This window comes from Neofelis nebulosa, chromosome 16, assembly GCF_028018385.1.
Source record: "Neofelis nebulosa isolate mNeoNeb1 chromosome 16, mNeoNeb1.pri, whole genome shotgun sequence".
In the NCBI taxonomy this organism is placed as follows: Eukaryota; Metazoa; Chordata; class Mammalia; order Carnivora; family Felidae; genus Neofelis; species Neofelis nebulosa.
Window position 1 is genome coordinate 16,205,555 of NC_080797.1, and position 21,514 is coordinate 16,227,068.

Genomic DNA, 21,514 nt, shown 5'->3' on the forward strand with positions numbered 1-21,514 from the left:
GAAACCAGGCCGACAAAGGTGTGCAGGGCCCGCAGCCCCAGCGCCCCCCGGGGGGCGGGGACGTCCTCCTTCTCGGTGGCCGTGCCCCTCCTGCCGGCCTCGATAAATACCGTTGGAGACTGGGCGGTTGGGAGACGGGGCGCCCTCTCCAGGCGGTGCACGGCCCCGTGTGGCCTCAGGAATGACTGGGAGACCACCAGCCGGCCATCGCTTGCAGCTTTTATCCCCATTGTGTTGTGTAGACCATTTTGTACCATTTGCATAGCAACAGGAAATAAGAGGGAAGTGTGTCCGTAGATAGAAGTCAAGATCAGAGGGCAGAAAAGACAGGACAGGAAAATACAGCTGCGGGGCTTTGAGATTCAATTAGCAAGGCTCAGGCACAGTTTTTTGTTGTCGTTTCCCGAACTTGCAGGCGGCCAGACCGGAAACACGGCCAACTGTATGATTGTCTTCAAACCCACATGCTCAGCGACAGATGAATGGAGGAACAAAATGTGGTCCCTCCACACGGCAGAATATTATTCGGCTATAAAAAGGAAGGAAATTGTAACACCTGCTACCACACGGACCGAGCACGGGAACCTTACGTTATGTGGAGTCAGACAGTCACAAAAAGACAAACACCGTGTGACTCCACTCACGTGAGGTCCCTGGGGTTGTCCGATTCACAGAGACACAAAGTAGAATAGAGATTTCCAGGGGCTGGGGTCGGGACAGGGGACGGGGAGTTAGTGTTTAATGGGGACAGAGTCTCAGCCTGGGATGATGGCAACGTTCCGGAGGTGGGTGGACGGATGGATGGCTGTACGACAGTGAGAATGTATCTCAGGCCACTGGACTGCACTTAAAAATGGCTAAAATTGTAAATTTTGTTATATATATTTTACCACAGTAAAAAAAATGCGAATAACCCCCCCCCCCAAAAAAAAAACCCAAAACAAATTTTTTTAAACAGTAGATTCAAAATACCCCCAGGGGAATAACAGTTCTCCTGAGAGGTCCGTCTCTCTAAAAGGTGATTTCTCAGGGTCCAGTTGTGTGACACGAGTGAGGTGAGCGTCCCAGGGGTTGGCATATCAGGAATAAGGCCGGGGGGGGGGGGGGGGGGGGCGGTGGTGGTCACCGAGGGGGAAGAAAGGGCTGCCATGGCCGGAACAGGGCTGTGCCCTGGCTGCTGTAAGGCATTTGAAGGCCGGAAGATTATTGTCCTGGGGCTGTTGACACAAATCACCACTCCCTGAGGGCTGAAAACCAGGGAGCTTTATTCTCTCACAGCCTGGGGGCCAGCAGACCCCAGCCAGGGACTCTAGGGGAAGAATCCTTCCCGCCTCTTCCAGCGCCTGGTGGCTGAGACTTGTGCTTGGCTTGTGGCCGTGTCCCTGCAGCTCTGACTCCGTCGTCCCATGGCCTGTCCCCTGTGCCTGGTGTCTTCTCCTTCCTGGTCCCCAGAGGGACACTCATTGCAGCTAGAGCCCCCCCCTAATCCAGGGCGGCCCCATCTTGACCCTTAACTACACCTTACACCTGCAAAGACCCTGTTCCCAAATAAGGGAATCCCGTTTTGGGGCTCCAGGTGGACATGTGTCTCTGGGGGATGTGATTCCACCCAGTACAGCTGGCATCTTGTCCGCGCGCCATCGGCCCGTGGGGTCCTGCAGACTCATCGAAACAACCCGATCCTGGACTGGTCAGCGGGGGTGCCTACTGAAAGCTCTTCAGGAAGAAGCTAAACGCCCGCCCGCCTGCCTCCTCTCCAGGGCTCGGGGGCCCAGGGAAGTTTCCGTGCCCACAGCGGAGTCTCTGGACTCTGTCGACCTTGGGGAGTTTCCCTCTCTGGGCCTCAGTTTCCACCCCTGGCCCACCCGGGGCAAGAGGGTGATACTCAGCAGTGCCTGTGGACACCGTGGATGCTATAAATGCCACTCGGCTGCGGGTGTCACCTGTCCTGGGACCAGTGAGCCCCCTTCACTTCCCAGATCCGTGCTGAGTTCAGCCAAGCACAGAAGCTTCTTCCCCCACGGCCCCTCCCAGCGAGGGCAAGGTGCCCGCAGACCCCATCCCCCCAGATCTAGCCCGAGTGATGTGATGAAGGTATCCAGGGCCGTGCAGAGCTCCGGGCCACTGGGCTGGGCCTGGCGAGCCCAACACAGCCAGGGGAGGGAGCCCGCTGGCCACAGCAGGTCAGAGGAAGGCAGGGCCTGGGGCACAGGTGGGAGGGTGTACACACGGGCAGAGCTGCTCTGCTCGTGTCCTGGGACCAGGAGACTCGCTACTCCGCCGGGTGGGCTTTACCCGTGTGCACTCGGTGAGTGTCAGCAGCGGATCACTATCGCAGGGGCCGGACTGGGACAGGACTTCCGGCCTGAGGGCACACACCTTGTAGCGGGGGCTCTGGCGGGCAGGCCCTGAGCCCCGCCAGGCTTCCTGGGAGAGGGATCCAGGCTGCCACCAGCACAGAGTGACCGTACCCCTGCCCTGCCCTGAGGGGGCCATTCAGGGGCTGGCCCCACCCTGAGGCCTGTGTGGGCTGTGGGCTCACAACCCCGATGGCCAGAACCTGCTAGAACTTCCCAGTCCCTCCCACAGTGGCTTGAGGCCTCTGAGATGTGAGCCAGCGCCCTCCCCTCCCCTCCTCTCTCCTCTCCTCTCCGCAAAGGTGAATTTCTTTTCAGAAGGAAAAAAAAAACCCTTTAAATTGAAGTGGCTCTAACATCATGATCTCCATCATCAAAAGTCACGTTTAAGCCACCCACAGTTAATTTTTTATTTATAAAATTGCGCCCTTCACCTCCAATTCCCCTTAGAGAGAGAGAGTACAAAACGGGCCATTTAATAAAATCCCGGGTGAGATGACAGGAGTCACGGAGGACAGGCAGGCCTCCCGGAGCCACCCCGAGCCCCCCCCCTCTCCAGGAGGGCAGGTGCACCCCCTGGGGTGGGCAGGGGGGCCCCCCCCGAGGCCCTTCCCGCCACCTGCAGCTGCGCCCCTGCAACACATTCAACACGAGTGGCGTCTGTCCTGTGAAAAAGCCAGTGCTGTCCCTGCACGTGGGGAAAACACAGAAGGAGAAAAGCAAAGCAAAAGCGGGCCCGCCGTGCATCCCGGGCTGAATGAGCGTGTCCCCCAAGTGCTCCGGCTGACCTCCCGCCCCCCCACCGTGACGGCACCAGGGGGCCTTTGGGAGGTGAACAGGGTCAGATGAGACCCCGAGGCTGGGATTACGGTCCTTGTAAGAAGACACGAGAGCTCGCTGGGTGCGCGCCAGGTGAGGACAGCAGGAAGACAGGAAGCAGGCTCCGGCCGGGACCCGAATGGGCCCGCACCCTGACCCTGCACCTCCCTGCCTCCGGCGCTGCTCAAGCCGCCCAGGCCGGGGCATTTCGTTACGTGTGCCATGTTCTGGCAGAAAGACCCCCTCTCCCTGCTGCAGACATCGGAGCCTCCTCCTGCAAAAACGGGTCTGTTGTCGGGGGCGCCCGGGGGGGCTCGGTCACTTAGGCGTCTGGCTCTTGATTTCAGCTCTGGTCATGATCGTGGGGTGGGGGGATCCAGCCCCGTGTCAGGCTCTGCGCTGAATGTGGAGCCTGCTTGGGATTGTCTGCCTCCCTCTCTCTCACTCTCTCAAATATATAAAGAAAGGAACATTTTTAAAACTGGGTCTGTCGTCACCGGCAGCGTCCTTGGCCCCGTCAGCATGGGCAAACATTTCCCTCCTGGACCCACCTCAGGGAGAGGCCGCTTCCCCCCCCCACCCCACCCCCACCGGAGCAAAGGCACCTGCGGCTGACTCTTGCCCCTGGAGCTGAGGAGCATAGGTGTTCCAGAATGACGGGCGGTCCGAGCACCCTTCCCCGGAAGCGCAGGAGGCTGGGACGAAGGTGGAGTGGACCGGGATGAACATCTGAGTGCCCCTCTCTCACCCAGCCGTCGGGGAGAACATTGCCCACCTTGTGGCACTCATTCGGGGCTTGTAACACGCACTCCGTGTCCGGTGCGTCGTCGATGCTCAATCTGTGAGACCCAAGACGGTGACTAGAAAGGCACCTTTAGCGAAGAGGAGTCCCAGCCGGTCACGAATCCGTGTTCCGCCTTCTCCGCATCCTTCCGTTTCCTGCCCAGCGGGGAGTCCACGGCAAACGAAGGGCCGTCGCGAGCGGGCAGGGTCTGTGCTTCAACCTAAGGGGCGCGTGTCTGGCAAATTGTTTGGCATGAGCCACACTAAAACCTGGTTTTATTAATGGACACGTGTTCTTTTCATGACAAGGGCAATACCCGTGAGCCGGAGTTTAGTTTCTGAAGGACAAAACGTGTTATGTACCAAAGGAAGCAGGGACACAGGGGTCACCTGTGTCATTTGGATGGAGGAGGAGAATTGGGGAGGGAAGCCCACGTCGGCGTGGAGGGGACTAGAGAGAGGCTGGGGCGAGGCTGTGCTCTGGGAGCTGGTGGATGCAGGGAGATCCAAGCAGGCAGGGAGACGGGGAAGGGTCTCCGTGGGGGGGTGAATCGCGTCCACGACAGGGATCCCCCAGAGCAAAGATCACTCTAGAAGGACCCAATCCCTTCTTCTCTTTTCAGTGTTTATCTATTTTTGAGAGAGAGAGAGAGAGAGAGAAAGAGCGCAAGCTAGGGAGGGGCAGACAGAGAGGGAGACACAGAATCCATGAAGCAGGCTCCAGGCTCTGAGCTGTCAGCACAGAGCCCGACGTGGGGCTTGAACCCACGAACCGTGAGATCATTGTCTGAGCCAAAGTTGGACGCTTAACTGACTAAACCACCCAGGTGCCCCCCAATCCCTTCTTCTAAACGGTAGTGCAGTTCAGGTCCCTGGAGGCAAATGCTTATTGGCTAGTTCGTTCGTTCGTTCATTCAATCATTCATTCACTCAGCAGACGTCCACTGCCTCCCTGGGGGGGCAGCCCCGAGCCAGGCTCTGCAGGTGGGGTTTGAAGTCAAGTGCGGGAGGCCGTGCCGCACAGTGGGAGTTCCCACGCCTACGGGTGGGGGGCAGTCTATGCCCCCCTCCCCCTCCCGGCAGACTCACAACCGTCTCATGGCTCCGCAGACATTGTGTGGAGGCCGTCTCAGTAGGGGTGGGCTGGGCGAGGACCCTCCGAGTTCGGTGAATGCGTCTCGCTTTGTTTGGACTCTGCTGAAGGGTCTTTCCACAGACGCACGTGGGGAAGTCAGCACCCCTGGCCTAATGAGCTGTGCTCCTCCAGGAACCTGATCATCCAGGCAAAAATCACCATAATTGATTATCCCGCTGAGTGGCGGAGAGCAGTGTTTGCTAACAGAGAGGCCGAGAATCAGCTCCGTATTTCCTGACCCACGAGCTTGCCCTCGGGCGTCATCAAGCAAGGCTCCGGGGGCCTCCCTCCCTCTCCGTCCCTCGCCCCCAGGACGGGTGGTAGGGCGGGGTGGGCGACGTGCTAGAGTAGAGGCGGGTGGGGAGCCCCTGCTCGTCCCAGAAATGCAAGGCAGGCCCCATCCAGGTCGGCCCGTCCTTGTCTGGCTCACACCTGGAGTGTGGCCGGACCACAGCAGGAGCGGGTTTAAATGGGGGCCGCTTCCCTTTCACACCGCAAGGCGTGGGGGAGAGCTCACTCCCCCCCAGAGGTTCTCCCCCCGACAGAGGACAAGGAAGGGCCTGGCCTGAAGTTCAGGGAAGACAGGGCTGCCCTCTGTGTGCCACGGACGCTGGAGGCATCAGGCTCAGCGGGCCCTGCAACCATCCCTCTGGTTCTGAATTTTCCAAAAACACAGAGGCTCTTTGGAGATGGACGTGGGTCCCAGCCTCTGAGTCTCCCGATGGGGACCCGGCAGGTGTAATGCCGGTGTTCATGCTACATGGTTTTTGCTTTGCCCAAACGAGGACACTCGGGACAGCGAGAGGCATTTCGGGGAACTCGGAGACTGTTCGAGGAGCCTGGAGGTCAAGGCTGCCGGGTAAGGATGGGACTGCCTTGCCCGCCCTGACCTGTGCTGGTGTTGTCTGTTGCAGATCCCGGGGCCCAGCGTCCCCGGCACTTGGAGGAAATCTGCGGGTTGGGCACAGAGCCTGGAGAGCAGAGGATCCAGAGGGAGGCGTGGGAGTTGTTGGGTGGGAGGGACGCAGGGCGGGCAAGGCGTGGTCCTGTACCCCAGGCCCTCCGACTGCGGGGCCGGGAGGCAGACTCCTCTCACCCAGCTCCCGTGCCGGGCGCTTGGCCCAGACCCGCGCTCTGGGCTGTTTGCTCACCGGGGCTGGATGGATTGGATTAAATGGAACTAAATTGAATCGGGAGGAAAACTCACTTTAAGAAACCAAGGAAAAAGTCAACAATAAGAAAACCCCCAAATCAACTGAAGGCAGCGGTTGATGCGAGTGGATTGATTCAGTCCGTCTCATTTTGTAATGACGCCTTCGTCTGGCGGGGCCTTCCGATCACGCCTGCCCCTCCTCAGAGTCCCTCTGTGAGCCGCGTGTGCAAACGTGCCAGAAGTGGCTTTTGCCACCGTGCCGGAGAGGGAACGCGCCAATCAGCAACCAGGCTGCGGCCGGGCCGCCTCAACGCCCGTTTCCCCACCGTGTGAGCCCCACCTTGGCCCACAGCCCTGTCTGCTGAGGCCGGGGGCCCTGGGGGGGGGGGGGGGGGCGGGGGGAGACCGCCCACGAAACGCAGCCGTGGTGACCGTCACCAGCTCCAACAGCATGTCCTGCGGGCTCTGTGCAGCTAAGTGTTCACTGCCCGCTGAGAAGGGCACCTTCCTCTAGCGGGTGAGAGGGAGTGTGGGCAGTGGGACCCTGCCCCCCAGGAAACCAGCCATCCTGGTTACTGGGGGTGCCGCTGCTTTGCCCATTCGCGCATTTCCTCTTGTGAAAAGGGAGGATAGAACAGTGCACGCTCCTTAGGGTTACGAGGGCTGAGCGAGGCTACAGTTGTCTGTATTTGCTCTTCAGGACCATGTTGACGATGGTAAACGACAGTGACTTTTTCCATCTCAAGAAAGAGGCCCCGTCTGGGTGCCTTTGGATTCTAGAAGCTTTTCGCTTGCTTTTTTTTTTTTTTTTCTGGTTTATGATAAGTTTAAAACACACACACACAGGGGAGAAGGGAAGGGGGGAGGGACTGTTTAATGAGTATACAGTTTCCTTTCAGGGTGACAGAAAGTTCTAGAACCAGATACTGGTTGCACAACCATGTGACTGTACCTAATGCCACTGGCTTGTACACTGTACAATGGTTAAAATGATAAATTTTACAGTATTTTGCCACAATTTAAAAAGATGTGCACTGGGGCGCCTGGGTGGCTCAGTCAGTTGAGCGTCCGACTTTGGCTCAGGTCGTGATCTCACAGTTCATGAGTTCGAGCCCCATGTGGGGCTCTGTGCTGGCAGCTCAGAGCCTGGAGCCTGCTTCCAATTCTGTGTCTCCCTCTCTCTCTGCCCCTCCCCTGCTCGCTCTCTATCTCTCTCAAAAGCAAATAAACATTGGGGCACCTGGGTGGTTCAGTCGGTTGAGCGTCCGACTTCGGCTCAGATCATGATCTCACGGTCCGTGGGTTCGAGCCCCACGTCGGGCTCTGTGCTGTCAGCACAGAGCCTGGAGCCTGTTTCAGATTCTGTGTCTCCCTCTCTCTGACCCTCCCCTGTTCATGCTCTGTCTCTGTCTGCCTCAGAAATAAATAAACATTAAAAAAAATGGTTAAGACGCGGGGTGGAGGGGGGGGTGCCTGGGTGGCTCAGTCGGTTAAGCATCCGACTTCGGCTCAGGTCATGATCTCACAGTTTGTGGGTTCGAGCCCCACGTCAGGCTCTGTGCTGACAGCTCGGAGCCTGGACACTGTTTCGGATTCTGTGTCTCCCTCTCTCTCTGCCCCTCCCTGCTCATGCTCGGTCTCTCTCTCTCTCTTTCTCTCTCTCTCTCTCTCTCAAAAGTAAATAAACATTAAAAACATAGAAATTAGGGGCGCCTGGGTGGCGCAGTCGGTTAAGCGTCCGACTTCAGCCAGGTCACGATCTCGCGGTCCGTGAGTTCGAGCCCCGCGTCAGGCTCTGGGCTGATGGCTCGGAGCCTGGAGCCTGTTTCCGATTCTGTGTCTCCCTCTCTCTCTGCCCCTCCCCCGTTCATGCTCTGTCTCTCTCTGTCCCAAAAATAAATAAATAAAAAAAAAAAAAAAAAAAAAGAATGAAAATCTTTTAAAAAAAACTCTGAAACTTTATTGATATAAATAAGGAAAATTTATGTCCAGAAGAAGCACATAGTGGACACACGCACACCCTCATTTCTATTTTTTTTGCCAATTTTTTAAATATTTATTCATTTTTGAGAGAGAGAGAGAGAGAGACAGAGCACAAGCAGGGGAGGGGCAGAGAGAGAGGGAGACACAGCATCCAAAGCAGCACACCCCTCGTTTCTAATCTCTGAAGGCAGGATTAGGGGTTCAGACACACTTGTGCGGTCCCCAGGCCCCCAGGCTCAGCTTTATGACTTTAGGCAAGTGCCTTGGTCTCTCTGGCCCCAGGCCCCGGACCGTAAAATGAGTAAATACATGGCCCCTGCTAGTCTGGCTGGGCCACCTCTGCTGATGGAAGCTCCTGGAAACATCGCACAATTCCACACAACGTGTAGTCACTGCTGAAATCGTGTGTTTGTGGGATTTAGAATGCTCCTACTTCCCTTCCTACTTTGACTGATATGAAAATAGATCTACCCGCCATGAGTGACATCAGAGGTGGGAAGAGATCCATGCAGAGTGACCGGGGGCGGGGGAGGGAGGTCCCGGTTTGGGATTAAATACCTCCATCAGTCGGCAAAGTCTCTGTGTGCAGGTAACCTCAGAACCAGGTGCTGGGGCGGGGTGGGGGGAAGAAGAGGAAAGGGAAACTCAGAGTTCGGGGCGAGCGGAAGAGAGAGAGAAAACGCACGAGAGTGTCCCCAGAGTTACGCAGAAGACGGGTTAGGAAAATGTGGACCCCAGGCCCACGGCGTTCTGTTTTCCGTTGTCTTCGTTAAACCAGACGTGGGCTCCCGGCCACGCTGCAGGTGCACGCGGCACAGGGGCTTCTCCTGGGGCAGGTCTCCTCGGCTCCCGGGGAGGCAGCGCTCCCTCCTCCAGACTTGACTAGTCAGTGAGCAAATAGCAGCCAGCAGCCAGATGCGCGGTGGCGACATTGATTGTAATTCTCTCTCCTCTCTCTTTTTCTTTTCTTAGAGAGCCCACAGTGCCTCGGGAAAAATTGGCTGAATAAAAGGTATAAAGACTTTCTTTTTTTTCTTTTTTTTTCCTGAATAGTTTTTGACAGATGTGAGCATGTTGAACGTCTTGGGTGCTGCTGCTGAAGAATGCCAGGGGTTTCCGGGGCTCCCTGCTCACTGGAGGGAGGGGGCTGGGGAGGGGACAGAGAATGGAGAGTTTGGCTTGCTTCGCACTCGATGGCGTGTCCTCTCTTGTCCCCCAAAGCGCCAGCCCGAGTTGTGTTGGGAAGGCAGGTGTGGGGACCAGAGGAGCCAGAAGGGAAATGAGGGGACAGGAGTGTGTTTATGGGTGACATTGCTTAGCAACTGTCACCAGCCAGAGAAACAGTCCCTCCTCCCCGCTCCTTTGCTCTGCCCCCACCCCCGACCCCAGGTACTTGGGGCACAGATGCGCGTTCCCCTGGCCTTCGGAGCCTGGGGTGCTGCATGTCCCCACATGGCCCAGTCTTCTCGGGGAGGGGGCCGCAGAATCGGCTCAGGTCCCAGAAGTGACCCTCGTGGGGGGGGGACCGGACCCTCCTGACCCCAATCCCCGGTCCATGACCCCAGCCCTCGGTCTGCGCACTCCTTGCAGCCAAACCTCCATCACCCGCCTGCAGCCGATCTCCTTCGAAGATTCGCTTGCAGAATTTGACTTTGCAGAAAATTCTATCGTAGCTGTGATGTATTATCTGTTGTGAACAGATTAGAGAGTGCAGGTGCGCCATGTGTTTGTAACCCTGGGCTCCCCGCTGGCTTCCTCGGGGTTGGGGGCAGTGCTCCTGGGTCTCAGGCCTTGGGCCCAAGATAGCCCAGCGTTTTCCGCAGATCCAAAAGGCAAAGCAAAGCTGTTGGGTGGCAGGGTCTGATGTCCGCCTGAGCCAAACACCGGAAACTCCTTTTGGTGATCTCTTTTGTATTGTTTTTACCCCCAAGTACACGCTGGCCTCAAAAGTGGGCACTGTCCAAATGGCCAGGGGGCTGTGTCCTAGAAGCCGGTCACCGCAGGGCCACCCGGGTTCGTGGAAAGGGCAGTCCTGGCCCCGCTCACTGGTGGGACGGGGACAGTGAGGCAGAGCTCAGGGCTCCTGTTCCCGTGCATGACAGGGTCCCCTGGGAGGGGCCGGGGGCTGTCCGTCAGCATCCGATGCAGTTCGACTGGGGGGAGACGAAGAAAGTGTGCCGGCGTGGGCCTCGTGCTCTTATCGGCGAGGTCTCCCCCTCGCAAGGCAGAGCCTCCTGGACGTGCCATTTTGTAAACCGAGTCTTACTTTACAGGGAAACAACCAAAGGAGTCCTCAGGTGAATCTGTGTGTAGGTCAAGGAATCCCCCTCCCAAGGGTGACGCGGCGATTTGTCTGCCTCGTAAGCTCAGGTTTTCGCACGTTTGTTTTTTGAACAGCTTTACCCAGGTCTGCGCGCACAGTCGACTACGCGTGTTAGAGTGTGCAATTTGATTAAGTTCTGACACCTGTTTGTACCCCTGACGTCATCATTACAATCAAGATACTGGACGTATCCATCAGTCTCCTTCGAAGGATGTATCTTTTGTCTCTCCCTCCGTGCTCTCCAGTCCCCTTTCCCGGCAAACACTGATCTGCGTGAGTCCCGTCGCTCTAGAACGGTGTGTATTCCCTACGTTCTAGACAGATAAAATCGTACCGTATGTGCTCCTTCTTATTGTCAGAATAAGTATTCTGAGACTCCCCCAGGTCATGGTGTGTGCGAATAGCTGATGCCTTTTTGTTGCCGAGCGGTGTTCCACGCTGCGAGTTCACTACAGCGTGTTTTCTCCGTTCACCCCTGGAAAGACACCAAGCTTTTTGGTTATTACACATTATTCCCGTACAGGTGTTTGTGAGACACATGCCTTCTTTTCTCTCGGGTAGAACACCCACAAGCGAAATGACTAGAGTTCATGGTGAGCCTGTGTTTCACTTTTTAAGGAAACGTCAAAGTGTTTTTCCCAAGTGGTTGTACCATTTCGCCTGCCTGCCAGCCACGTGCGGGAATTACACCCATCTCTCCAACACTTGTCGATTCCTCTACATCCTCTCCAACACCTGGTGCCGTTGGCTGTGGTAATTTTCGCCATTATGATGGGCATCGGGGTGGTGTCTCATCGTGGTTTCGTTTGCATTTCCCTGCTGATGAGTGATGCTGGACATCTTTCCATGTGGTTGGTTGACGTCCATCATCCTCAGTGAAGTGTCTTTTCCAACCTTTGCCTGTTTTTTTAAATTGGGTATTTGTCTCTGTACTGTTGCATGTGGGGAGTTCTTTATATATACTGAATACAAGTCCCTTCCAGATGCATGCTGTGCAGGCATTTCCTCCTAACTGATCTTTCTACTCACGTAACAGTGTCTTTGGAAGAGCTGGCGTTTTAAATTTTGATAAATTCCACTCTATCCATTTGTTCTTACGATCATACTTACAATGTTGTATCTGAGAAAGCTTAGCCTGACCCTGGGTCACAAAGATTTTCTTCTCCTGTACTTTCTTTAGACATTTTGTAGGTGTTAGATTTTATGTTTAGGTTTCTGGTTTATCTTGAGTTCCTTCCTGCATGTGGTACAAGGTATGGGTTGAGGTTCATTTTTCTGAACTGAAGCTGTGCATTGATTTCAATATTACTTATTAAAAGACTATCCTTTCTCCTTTGAATTGCCTTTGCAACCTTGTCAAAAATCTGTTGTCATATGGACCTGATCCCTTTGATCTATATGTAGTCTGTCTTGGTGCCATTGCACACCGTCATGACTATCATAACTTTATAATAAATCTTGAAATCAGGTGATGTTAACCCTCCAACTTTGTTCTTGTTTTTCAAAGTTGTATTGGCTACTCTAGGCCCCTTAAATTTCCATAGGGATGGCATTGAATCTATAGATCACTTGGCTGGCCGGGGAGGGGGGCGGGATCATTAACATCTTAACCATATGGAGTCTTCTGCCTCATCAACAAGTTATGCCCCCCCATTGATTTAAGACTTCTTTAACTTCTCTCAACAGTGGTTTGTACTTTTCAGCCGGCGGGTCTTGCACAACTTTTGTCGAACTTACCCTAAGTATCTCATATTTTTTATGGCTACTTTAAATGGTATTTTTCCTTCAATTTCTGACTGTTGCTAGTGTATGGTCATTTTTTAAAACTGTGTGTATGTTGATCTTGAGTTCCACACCTTTATTGAACTTACCTGCGAGTTCTGGTAACTTTTTTGTGGATATCATCATATTTTCTGCAGACGATCACGTTGATACAGATGATCCATTGATAAAGACAAGTTTACTTTTCCCTCTCCGATCCTGATGTCTTTACTCGTTGCCGTTGCTTTTTGCTCCACCAGCTAGAACCTCTAGCACACCGTTGAACAGAAGTGTCATGAGAGTACAGCCTTGTTTTGTTCCCGATAGTAAAGGGAAAGTAATTCTTCTACTAATTGTCATGTTAGCTGTAGGTTTTTCATAGGTTCCCTTTCATTCCTCGTCTGTCGCCAGCGTGCTGAGAGTTTTTATCGGTTTTTATTAAGAAAGGATGTTGAGTTTTCTTAAACTCTTTTCTTGTGTCTGTTGAAATGATAGGTGCTTTTTCAGTTTGTGAATCAGATGAATTAGATTTCCAAACTCGAAACAAGTCTATCACTCACTATTTTTTAAGTTCATTTATTTGTTTTGAGAGGGGGAGAGAGAGTGAGGAAGGGGCACAGAGAGAGAGAGAGAGAGAGAGAGAGAGAGAGCGCGCGAATCCCAAGCAGTCCCCTCCCCATTAGCATGGAGCCCGATGCGGGGCTTGAACTCATGAACTGTGAGATCGTGACCTGAGCTGAAGTAGGAAATTTAACTGACCGAGCCACCCAGGCACCCCTGTTTTCCTATTTTTCTTTATTTCCTTTTTCCTTTTTTGTTTGCTGTCTTTTGAACAGAGTTTTTAAAATGATTGTGTTCCATTTTATTTCCATTACTGACCTATTAGTTATTGCTCTTTGTTTTGTTATATTGATGGTTGCTTTAGAGTTTATGAGTTTTGTAAGCTGGTTCCCACCTACCTTCAAATGATTGTTAACCCACTTGACATACAGTACAAGCATACTTCCATTTCTCCATCCTGGCCTTATATACATATGTTATAAGCCTTACAACATAATGCTATTTGTATTTCTTTGTTTAGACAGTAAGTAGTATTTTAAAGAGATTTAAGTGATAAGAAAAAAGCTCTCCTGCGTTTATCCATATAGCTACCATTTCTGGTGGTCTCCATTCCTTTGTGTGGATCCATATTTCCATCTAGTGTCATTTCCCTTCTCTCCGAAGGACTCCCTTCAGTATTTCTTACAGACAGCACCAACCTGCCGGTGGTAAATTCTTTCAGTGTTTGTGTATCTGAAAAAGTCTTTATTTCAACTTCATTTTGGAAGACATTTTTGCAGGGTGCAGAGGTCTGGGTTGACAGGTGCTTTTTCTTTCAGTGCTGCAAAGGTTCAGGGCCTTCACAGCTCCCGTGGTCTCAAAGCCTGCTGTCATTTTCGTCTTTGTTCCTCTGTACAGAATGTGTCCTGTTTCCCTGGCGCCTTCTAACATTTTCTCCTGCAGTGTTTAATCTGCCATTAATTTCATCCGGTGTATTTTTTTTTTCACATCAGATGTTGTAGTTCATATTCTACAGGTTGAATTTGCACATTTTCCAATATCTTACATGTCTCTACTTACTTTCTGGAACACATGGAATATACTTATAATTGCTTTAACGCCCTTGTCTGCTAATTCCAACATATGTGTCAGTTCCAGGTCAGTTTCGAATGATTGATTTTTTTTCTCCTCATTTCCCGTGTGCCTGGTAATCTTTGACTGGATGCTGGACATTGTAAATTCTACCTTGCGGGGTGCTAGCTACTTCTATTCCTATAAATATCCTCGAATTTTATTCTGGGATGCAGTTAAATTACTCAGAAGCAGTTTGATCCCTTCCTCTCAGATCTTACTGCTAAGGTTTGCTGGATGGGCCCGAGGCATGGTTAGTCCCCATCAAGTGATCCCACTGCCAAGGCAAGGTCGTCTGAGCGTTCTACTCGTTGTTCCATGAACCGTGAAGGGCTCCAGTGAGGCTGGTGGGGACACACACGTTTCCTGGCCCCGTGTGCATGCTGAGCACGGTTTCCCCTAACCGTTCATGTGGTTCTTTCCTCAGCCTCAGGGCTTTTCTTCAAATGCACGGGATGATCAGTACTCGGCTGGACACTCACGGGGACCCTCTCTGTTTCTCCAGGGTCTCCCTCTGTCCAGTTCCCCGCTCTCCAGCCCTCTGTTTTGCAACTCCTGCCATGTTGGTGTCCCTGGACTCTCAGCCCTGACTCCTCAGCTCAGGGAGCCCACCGGGCTCCACTTGTGGTCCCTGAGTCTTAGCCTAGAAGTTCTGCACACAGTGAGCCATGGGGGGCTCCCCTCACTGGTTTCCCGCCTCTCAGGGATCACTGTCCTTGCTGATGGACAGGACAGTGCGTGGTCCTGTGTCTTGAAAACCGTTCCTGAGCTGTTTGCCACTGTGCCGGGTGGGAGAGTAATTCAGTCCCCGTTCCTCCATCTTGACTGGAAGTGGAAACTTTCTCCTGTCTGAACTCAGATCCTGTCACACGTGGTCTGGAGACGCCCATGCGCACACACGTGCAGGCAGCCCCAGGGACACACAGGTCCGTTGCCGGCCCTCATCCCCATTTCCCTCCTCAGCCAGCCCTGGTTGGAGGCTCGTGGGAACACGTGGTCCGAGCATACAGACCAGCGCTGTTGTTCCGTTTGTCTTGAGATTGGCCTCCTTCTCCTCAGTGCAGAGGAATCCGCAGCAGTAGGAGCATAGCTCTTGAAAGATGGTTGCAGAGTGCTCTTCGTGGAGCCTCTTTTCCGGAACGCTTTGATGGTAAAGAATAAGGGAGGGGGGACAATGCCTCCAAGGCTCTCAAAACCTCGGTGGTAGGGGAGGTCAGAAACCCGGAGAGGAGGGGACCAGTGCCTCCCAGCAGCCCCGCCGCCTCTCCAAGGAAGCGTGCCACAGAGCACTGGGGACAGAGTCCTCTTTGCCCTAACAAGAGAAGGGAGGAGGACCCATCCGAGGCCCAGGCTATTCATTCTTCTGAATCCCAGTCCCCTCACCCACCCTCTGCCAACCTGGGTGTGGACAGAGCCACGTTCTTTATCTGTGCACGGCACTTTCCGGCCTTTAAGGGCCTCAGACTGCTGTCAGCACATCCGACACGTGTTATCCCGTTTGACCCTCCCAGCAGGGTCCATCTTATGGATGGGGAAACTGAGGCCGAGGACGGGCAAATGATCTGCCCAGGCTCAGGCTGCAATGGCTGAGGCAAGACCACAGCCCCGACTCTCCAGGCTTCGTTTCATGCTGAGAATTTTCCTTGAGCAAAGTTGAGGTTCCCAGTAAGAGTGTGGGTTTCTTAAACTGAGTGTCTGAGCTTCCGTCACAGGTGCCTCCACTTGTCGTGCCAAAGGAGCCAACTGACCAGCATGGGACACAGACTCCACCCCCCACCCCCTATCTCCGGCCCATGAGGGCTCTCCTCTCCTTCGAGAAAGCATTCTCATTGTCAGGGTGGTTGGCTCTCTAGTTTCATGGGACTACAAAGCTCCTCACTCATTACAGAGCTTTTTTGGGAGTATCGGATGCTCGGAGCTCTCTGATATGCGCGCACATGTGTGTTTGGACTAGTGCATCAGTTAGGCTGTACGATGGAAAGAAAAGGGCAGGGGGAGATGCCCAAAAATGTTGACCACAAAGCGTTCACCCAAACCCACGGCCGTTTCTGACTCCGCTAAGGCCAAAGCTGCATTGCATGAGCAACAGGAGAACCGCGTGCCAGAAAATTCCCAAGTCCTGTGTCACAGGGACTGAAAAGGGTCCCCGATGCCTCCCTTGACTTTCAGGATGTATCCAGCTGGGTGCTTTTGTGCTACCCGCAAAAGAGGCAGGACACTAAATATTTGAGAGGGGATCGGGTAGGGTGACAGAGAGAAGAGCCTGTGTACTCGCGCGTGTTTGTGCAGAAGTATGAAAACCCCGAGTCTGTGTTTTCCCCAGGGTGTTAATTACAGTTGGAAAGGAGGCTTGTCCGGGCGTGTTCCGCTTGGGCAGAGTAATTTATCATCCGGTTTCAGGGAGCGAGAGGCAGGTCACGGTGCAGAGAGCAAGACACACATCTCTCTCTCTCTGACTTCACAGCCGCCCCACCTGCTCCAGGGTGGACGGCTGTGCCCAAGACACATGCCCGGGGACGCACAGAGGGCTCTCCAGGGGAGAGAGGGGAGGCCTCGGCATGATCCTCCTAAGACAGAAGCCGTGATGGGAGAGGCCCGTGCAAGTCCAGCCACTTGGACGTGTGCCTTTGATGGAGGGAAGGCCGGCCTGGCTGCCCACACCGATGCCTTTTGATCCTGTCGGCCCTCACGGCGACTGACAGGAGGACAGGTGGTCTCCGTGGGGGTGGTCTGAAAAGAAGGCGGATTTTATTCCTACTGATGGCTAAAATCAGCGTCTGTGTCTGTTCGCCCCTCAGCAGAGGAGAGGTCGCTAACGATGCGATGGTTGTGATTTGGGACCTCCCTGGCCTCGGGGACGTGGCTGGGGGGGAGAAATCAGCACAGAGGACCTGGCCACTCCTCCCTCTGCCTCTGGGTCCTCCCGCCCTCACCTGGGCACCGGGACCACCCCCTGCATCCCTCCAGCTGCTCAGGATCTTGCTGGCACTTTGCTTCTGTCCTCTGACCCACCCCACGGCCCACGGGGGCTCCTGCCTCCCACTGCTGCAGGTGGACAGCAGACCCTGCAGTCCGCATGGACCTCACATTTGCTTTAAGCAGTTTAGGAATGGTTTTTCTGAAAAGTTACGAATTTACGTAATAATAAGTACTCATTTGTGATTAGGTCACCTCTCCTCGCCACCCTCCCCCTCGCACCCCAGCCGGCAGACGACGGGCAGGGCCCCACTCCCACACCTGATCTTCCCGTGAAGGGACAGGCCCAGTGCAGCACCAGTGACCCGGTCAGCGCAGGTGCCGTGAGCACCTACTGCGCGCCAGGCACCGTGCTAGGTGCCAGGGATACGCTGAACCTATCAGACCGATACTCCGTCAAATGGTCGCTTCCTCCGGGGGAGCCTCCTTGGTTTCTGACATCGCCGGGGCCGCGTCCGGCAGGTCTGTGGGAACAAAGGGAAAACCACGAAAAAGCGGAGGCCCACCTCGCGTCTGTGGATGTTCCCTTGCTCTGCTGTTCGGCCTGCAGCCTCCGTCTCTCAGGACTTCGTTATTCCTCTGCCGGCCCTCGGCACACAGGGCTGGCGGTCTGTGCCAGAACCGAGAAATCTCCACGGCTCCTTTGTCAGGTGTCCAGCCTGCCAGCTCGCTGGCACTTGCAGACGAGCTGGAGGGAGAGGGAGCAGGGGGGGCGGACGGAGGAGCGAGGGCGGGAACAGAGCGAGGCCGCGAGGTCACCGCCCAGGATGCCCAGTAGGGTCCCCCAGGCCGGCCGGGTCCCAGGGCCCCCCGAGCACCCTGGTGGAGTCTGAGTTTTCCTTCTCCGGTGTCACGGCGAATGTGTTCACTCTCCTCCCCCTCCCCAGTGTCACACCTGCTTTCCCGTCATTCACAGGCCTGCAAATCCCCGTAATTGGGTCTAGAATGGTGGCCGTGTGTCAAACACCCCTAGGCACCAGGCCCTTTCCCCTGGTGATTCTTCAGCCCCATCACCATCCAGAAGGGTGAATGCGGTTATCCTCACTTTGCCAGAAAGGAAACTGAGGCTCAGAGAGGTTTAGTAACCTGCTCAAAGCCACACAGTGAGTCAGCAGAGCTGGAACGGGAGCCCAGGTCCCAGTGACGCCAGACCCGGGGCCCTCCCGCCCCAGCAGCCTGTCAGTTTGTGCCTGGTGTCGTCAGAGACACAGCACATGTTCTCTCAGTCAAGGTTGGGAGGAGAAGAGAGGGCTGCCCGTCAGGCCAAGAAGTCATCCCTGCTCCTCAGAGGGCACTGGCTCTAAAGAAATCTTCAGGATGGCTGGAGGATCTCGAATATTCCTCCTTAGACACCAGGTCCTCCCCGTCTTTTTGAAGAATGTACTACTAGGGGTGATGGGGGTGCTTTTAAAGTCTAAGTTGGACTGTGCCCCTCCCCCAGCGCTCACATCCTCCAACGGCTCCCAGTTCTCTTGGAGAAAGGCCAAGTCTTCACAATACCCTCCCGTGTAAGACCTCATGTGATCTGGCCCCATCACTCCTCTGACCACCTCTCCTACTGCTTCCCCTCGTTCTCATGACTCCAGCTCCCGGGCCACCTTGCCCGTTCTCTGAAGAGCCAGGCACATCCTATGACTGAGCCTTAGCCTGTACTCCCTCTCCTAGGAGAGCCTCGGGGCTCTTTTCCTCGACTCCTCCTCCAGATTGCACTAAGGATCACTTCCCCACTTAGGTCCAGCCTGACCATCCCCTCTTCTAATCAAGGACAGGATAACAGTATGGTTGGTTGGGTGCTCTCAGGATTGTCTGAATGACTACCTCCGAAGAATGCTGGCTCCTGAGATGTCCCTAGAGGTGGGCCACCGGGCTGTGTTCTCAGCCCCACCCTAGTGATGATTTTTATCAGTGATTCACTTAAGCATGTGATCGGCATGATGACCAGGTTCTACTTAATCTGAAGCTGAGAGGAATAAGTAACAGTTTGCCTGGTCTACTGGCTGGGAGCAGAGAGGAAATTTAACTACGTTTAATCATCAATGTAAAGGGCGGCTGAGTGGCTCAGTCAGTTACACGTCCAACTTTAGCTCAGGTCATGAGCTTGCGGTTCACGAGTTCCAGCCCCGCATCGGGCTCTGTGCTGACAGCTCAGAACCTGGAGCCTGCTTCGGATTCTGTGTCTCCCTCTGTCTTTCTGTCTGTCTGTCTGTCTGTCTCTCTCTCTCTCTCTCTCTCTGCCCCTCCCCCACTTGCTCTCTCCCTTTCTCTCTCTCTCTCTCTGTCTCTCTCTCTCTCTCTCTGCCCTTCCCCTGCTCACGCACTGTCCTCTCAAAGATAAATAAACATTAAAAAAAATGTTTTTAAAGAATTAGTGTAAAATCTTGCTCTTGGGTCCAAAACTACTAAACAGATGAGTATAAGAGGAAGGAGACTTAGGGGTTTTAACTGATGGTGAGTTCGGTATAATTAAGAGGACTGTCCAGTCCGCTCGGACTACCGCAGACCGGGTGGCCTGAAACACGGCTCCAGAGGCTGGAGTCTGAGACCCCAGGACTGGTGCAGTCAGGTCCCGTGAAGGCATCTGCCAAACTGCAGACCATCGTACCCTCACGTGGCGGGCAGCTGAGGCAGGAAGCAAGCTCTCTTGTGACTCATCCAACTGTAATCACCCCCCAAACACCCCCCCAAACACCACCACGCAGAGAGGTGACGTTCAACATACGACTTTAGATAACTTTGCAGGGGGACGCATTCAGGACAGTGACCAATAACTTAGCATCCAAACTGAGGGCATGACTAACATGGTGTGAACCAGGAGTGTCCTGGGCTCACTGGAGGGTGTGGTCACCCTAAGCATCAACGGCTGCTCTCAGAAGCCCGTTTTGTTGGGATTGCATGAGAAGAGGCACGTTCCCGGAGGACCGAGTTGGTCGGCTGGAGGCTCCGTGGAATGTCGGGTTCCCCTTGGAGGTGGCTGCCGTGAGCCACAGGGGACCGTTCAAGGGACATCCCGTAGGGGTGAGAGCTGTTTGCTCAGAGGAGGAGAGTTGGGGCAGCCAGCTGGTGTGCCTCAGATATCTGAGGGCCGTCCTGCAGAAGACAAGGGGGGCCTCAGACCCACTAAGGTCCATGAGACCAGTCCTGGGGGGCAGATCTCGGGGGGCTGCATGAAGGACAGCTTTCCAGGGAAGACAGCCAGGCAGTGATGGGTGGCCCACCTCCGTTCCCTCCTCATCCTCAGGGGCCTGCAGAGGCGTTTCTGTGTCGGGAGGGGACAGCCCTTCACCAGAGGCGGTGCTCAGTGGCCAGCACGTGTCACTGTGTGGGAAGCCCCCCTTTCAGGGAGGACACAGAGAGAGGGCCGGCAGGCGGGAGGGAGGCTGAGGTCAAACCTGCCCTCCCTGCTTCCTTCTGCTGTCCCCCCTCCGCCCCGCCCCCGCCGCCTGCTCAGCTCCTCTCGCCCCCGCCCTCCCAATGCTGAGGTGGGTTTTCCCTTCCCTGCTGAATTATTGAAAGTGTCGTTGGCTTTATTGCCGTGCTGGAGGGGCACTGCCGCAGAGCCGCAGAGCTTGGAATGTGCCCACGGTCCGGAGATTCGCGGCGGCCCTTAGCATCCCCTGCCTGGGCCCCCGGGTGGGGGGAGCTGCTCCCAGCCCCTCCCCTCGCCCTTCCCCCATCATTGACTCCCAGTGGCTGGCCTTCCGACCGGAGGATGCTGTGTCCATGCCGCCCGCCTGGAGGGCCGTGGATTGAGTTTGTGGCAGATGTGACTGCCCAGCCCAGGTGCGGAGCCACGTCTCCGTGCGGGGCCCAGAGACGTCCCCCAGCAGCTGACCAGCTGAACGCCTCCAGGGCATGTGTGGAAGTGGCCTGCGGGGGGCGGGGGCGGGGGCGGGGGCGGCACTCTGATGTACGTTTATGGGGAAGGGTTGGCGTGGAGGCGTGGCTGTGCGTGCACAGTATACACACGCGTGTGTGCAGAGAGGGACCCACCCGTGCACTGGGGGGGGGGGGGTGTGCACGCGCACCTGTGCCCGCAGCTCCTTGTGTGCACATGGCTCCCCCGTTTCCGCGTATGCACACGGGTGTGGGCTTTTACGGCAGGCATCCTGGAGGCTAACTCAGCAACAGGCCCTGTTTGTGAGATGTCGCCGTCTGAGCCACTTTCCAGAAAGGGCGATGGTGTGGCCGCCCCAGGGTTCGGAGGATGCCAGGAGACACGTGGCTTGTTCGGGGAAGCCGCTGTCAGCACGGTCAGGCTCCCCGGGGTGGACCAGCATGCGAGAAAGGGCGAGCGGTCAAAGCGCTTACAGGGACCGGCTTCCCCACTCGCTCCCCAGAGGTGTGGTCCAACACTGGAGCCCCAAACTCTCCCTCGGACACTGGCTGGGAGACCCGGACAGGAGAGGTGACCGCTGCTGTCTCTCCACGAGGAGGTCCCCCCCCCCCACCCCCGCTGAAGGCAGCGCAGCCTTGAAATTCTTCAAGTTCTGTGCCCTCAGCCCCCTTTCAGGGGCACCTGCTGTGTGCCCAGCTCCTCGCCAGCTGGCCTGGCT

General features: G+C 55.2%; 1 protein-coding gene across 3 annotated transcripts in view; it reads left to right on the plus strand.

Annotated features, from left to right (window-relative positions):
* RBFOX3 (RNA binding fox-1 homolog 3) overlaps positions 1-21,514 on the plus strand; it is a 427,350-nt gene that overhangs the window by 293,387 nt on the left and 112,449 nt on the right. For 2 of the 3 annotated variants that reach the window (XM_058704181.1, XM_058704178.1), the window contains one exon: positions 9,203-9,242. The exons of the other annotated variant lie outside the window; for it this stretch is intronic. The gene's annotated coding sequence lies outside the window, so the exon portion shown is untranslated. The remainder of the gene's footprint in view (positions 1-9,202; positions 9,243-21,514) is intronic. 3 annotated transcript variants of the gene reach the window in all.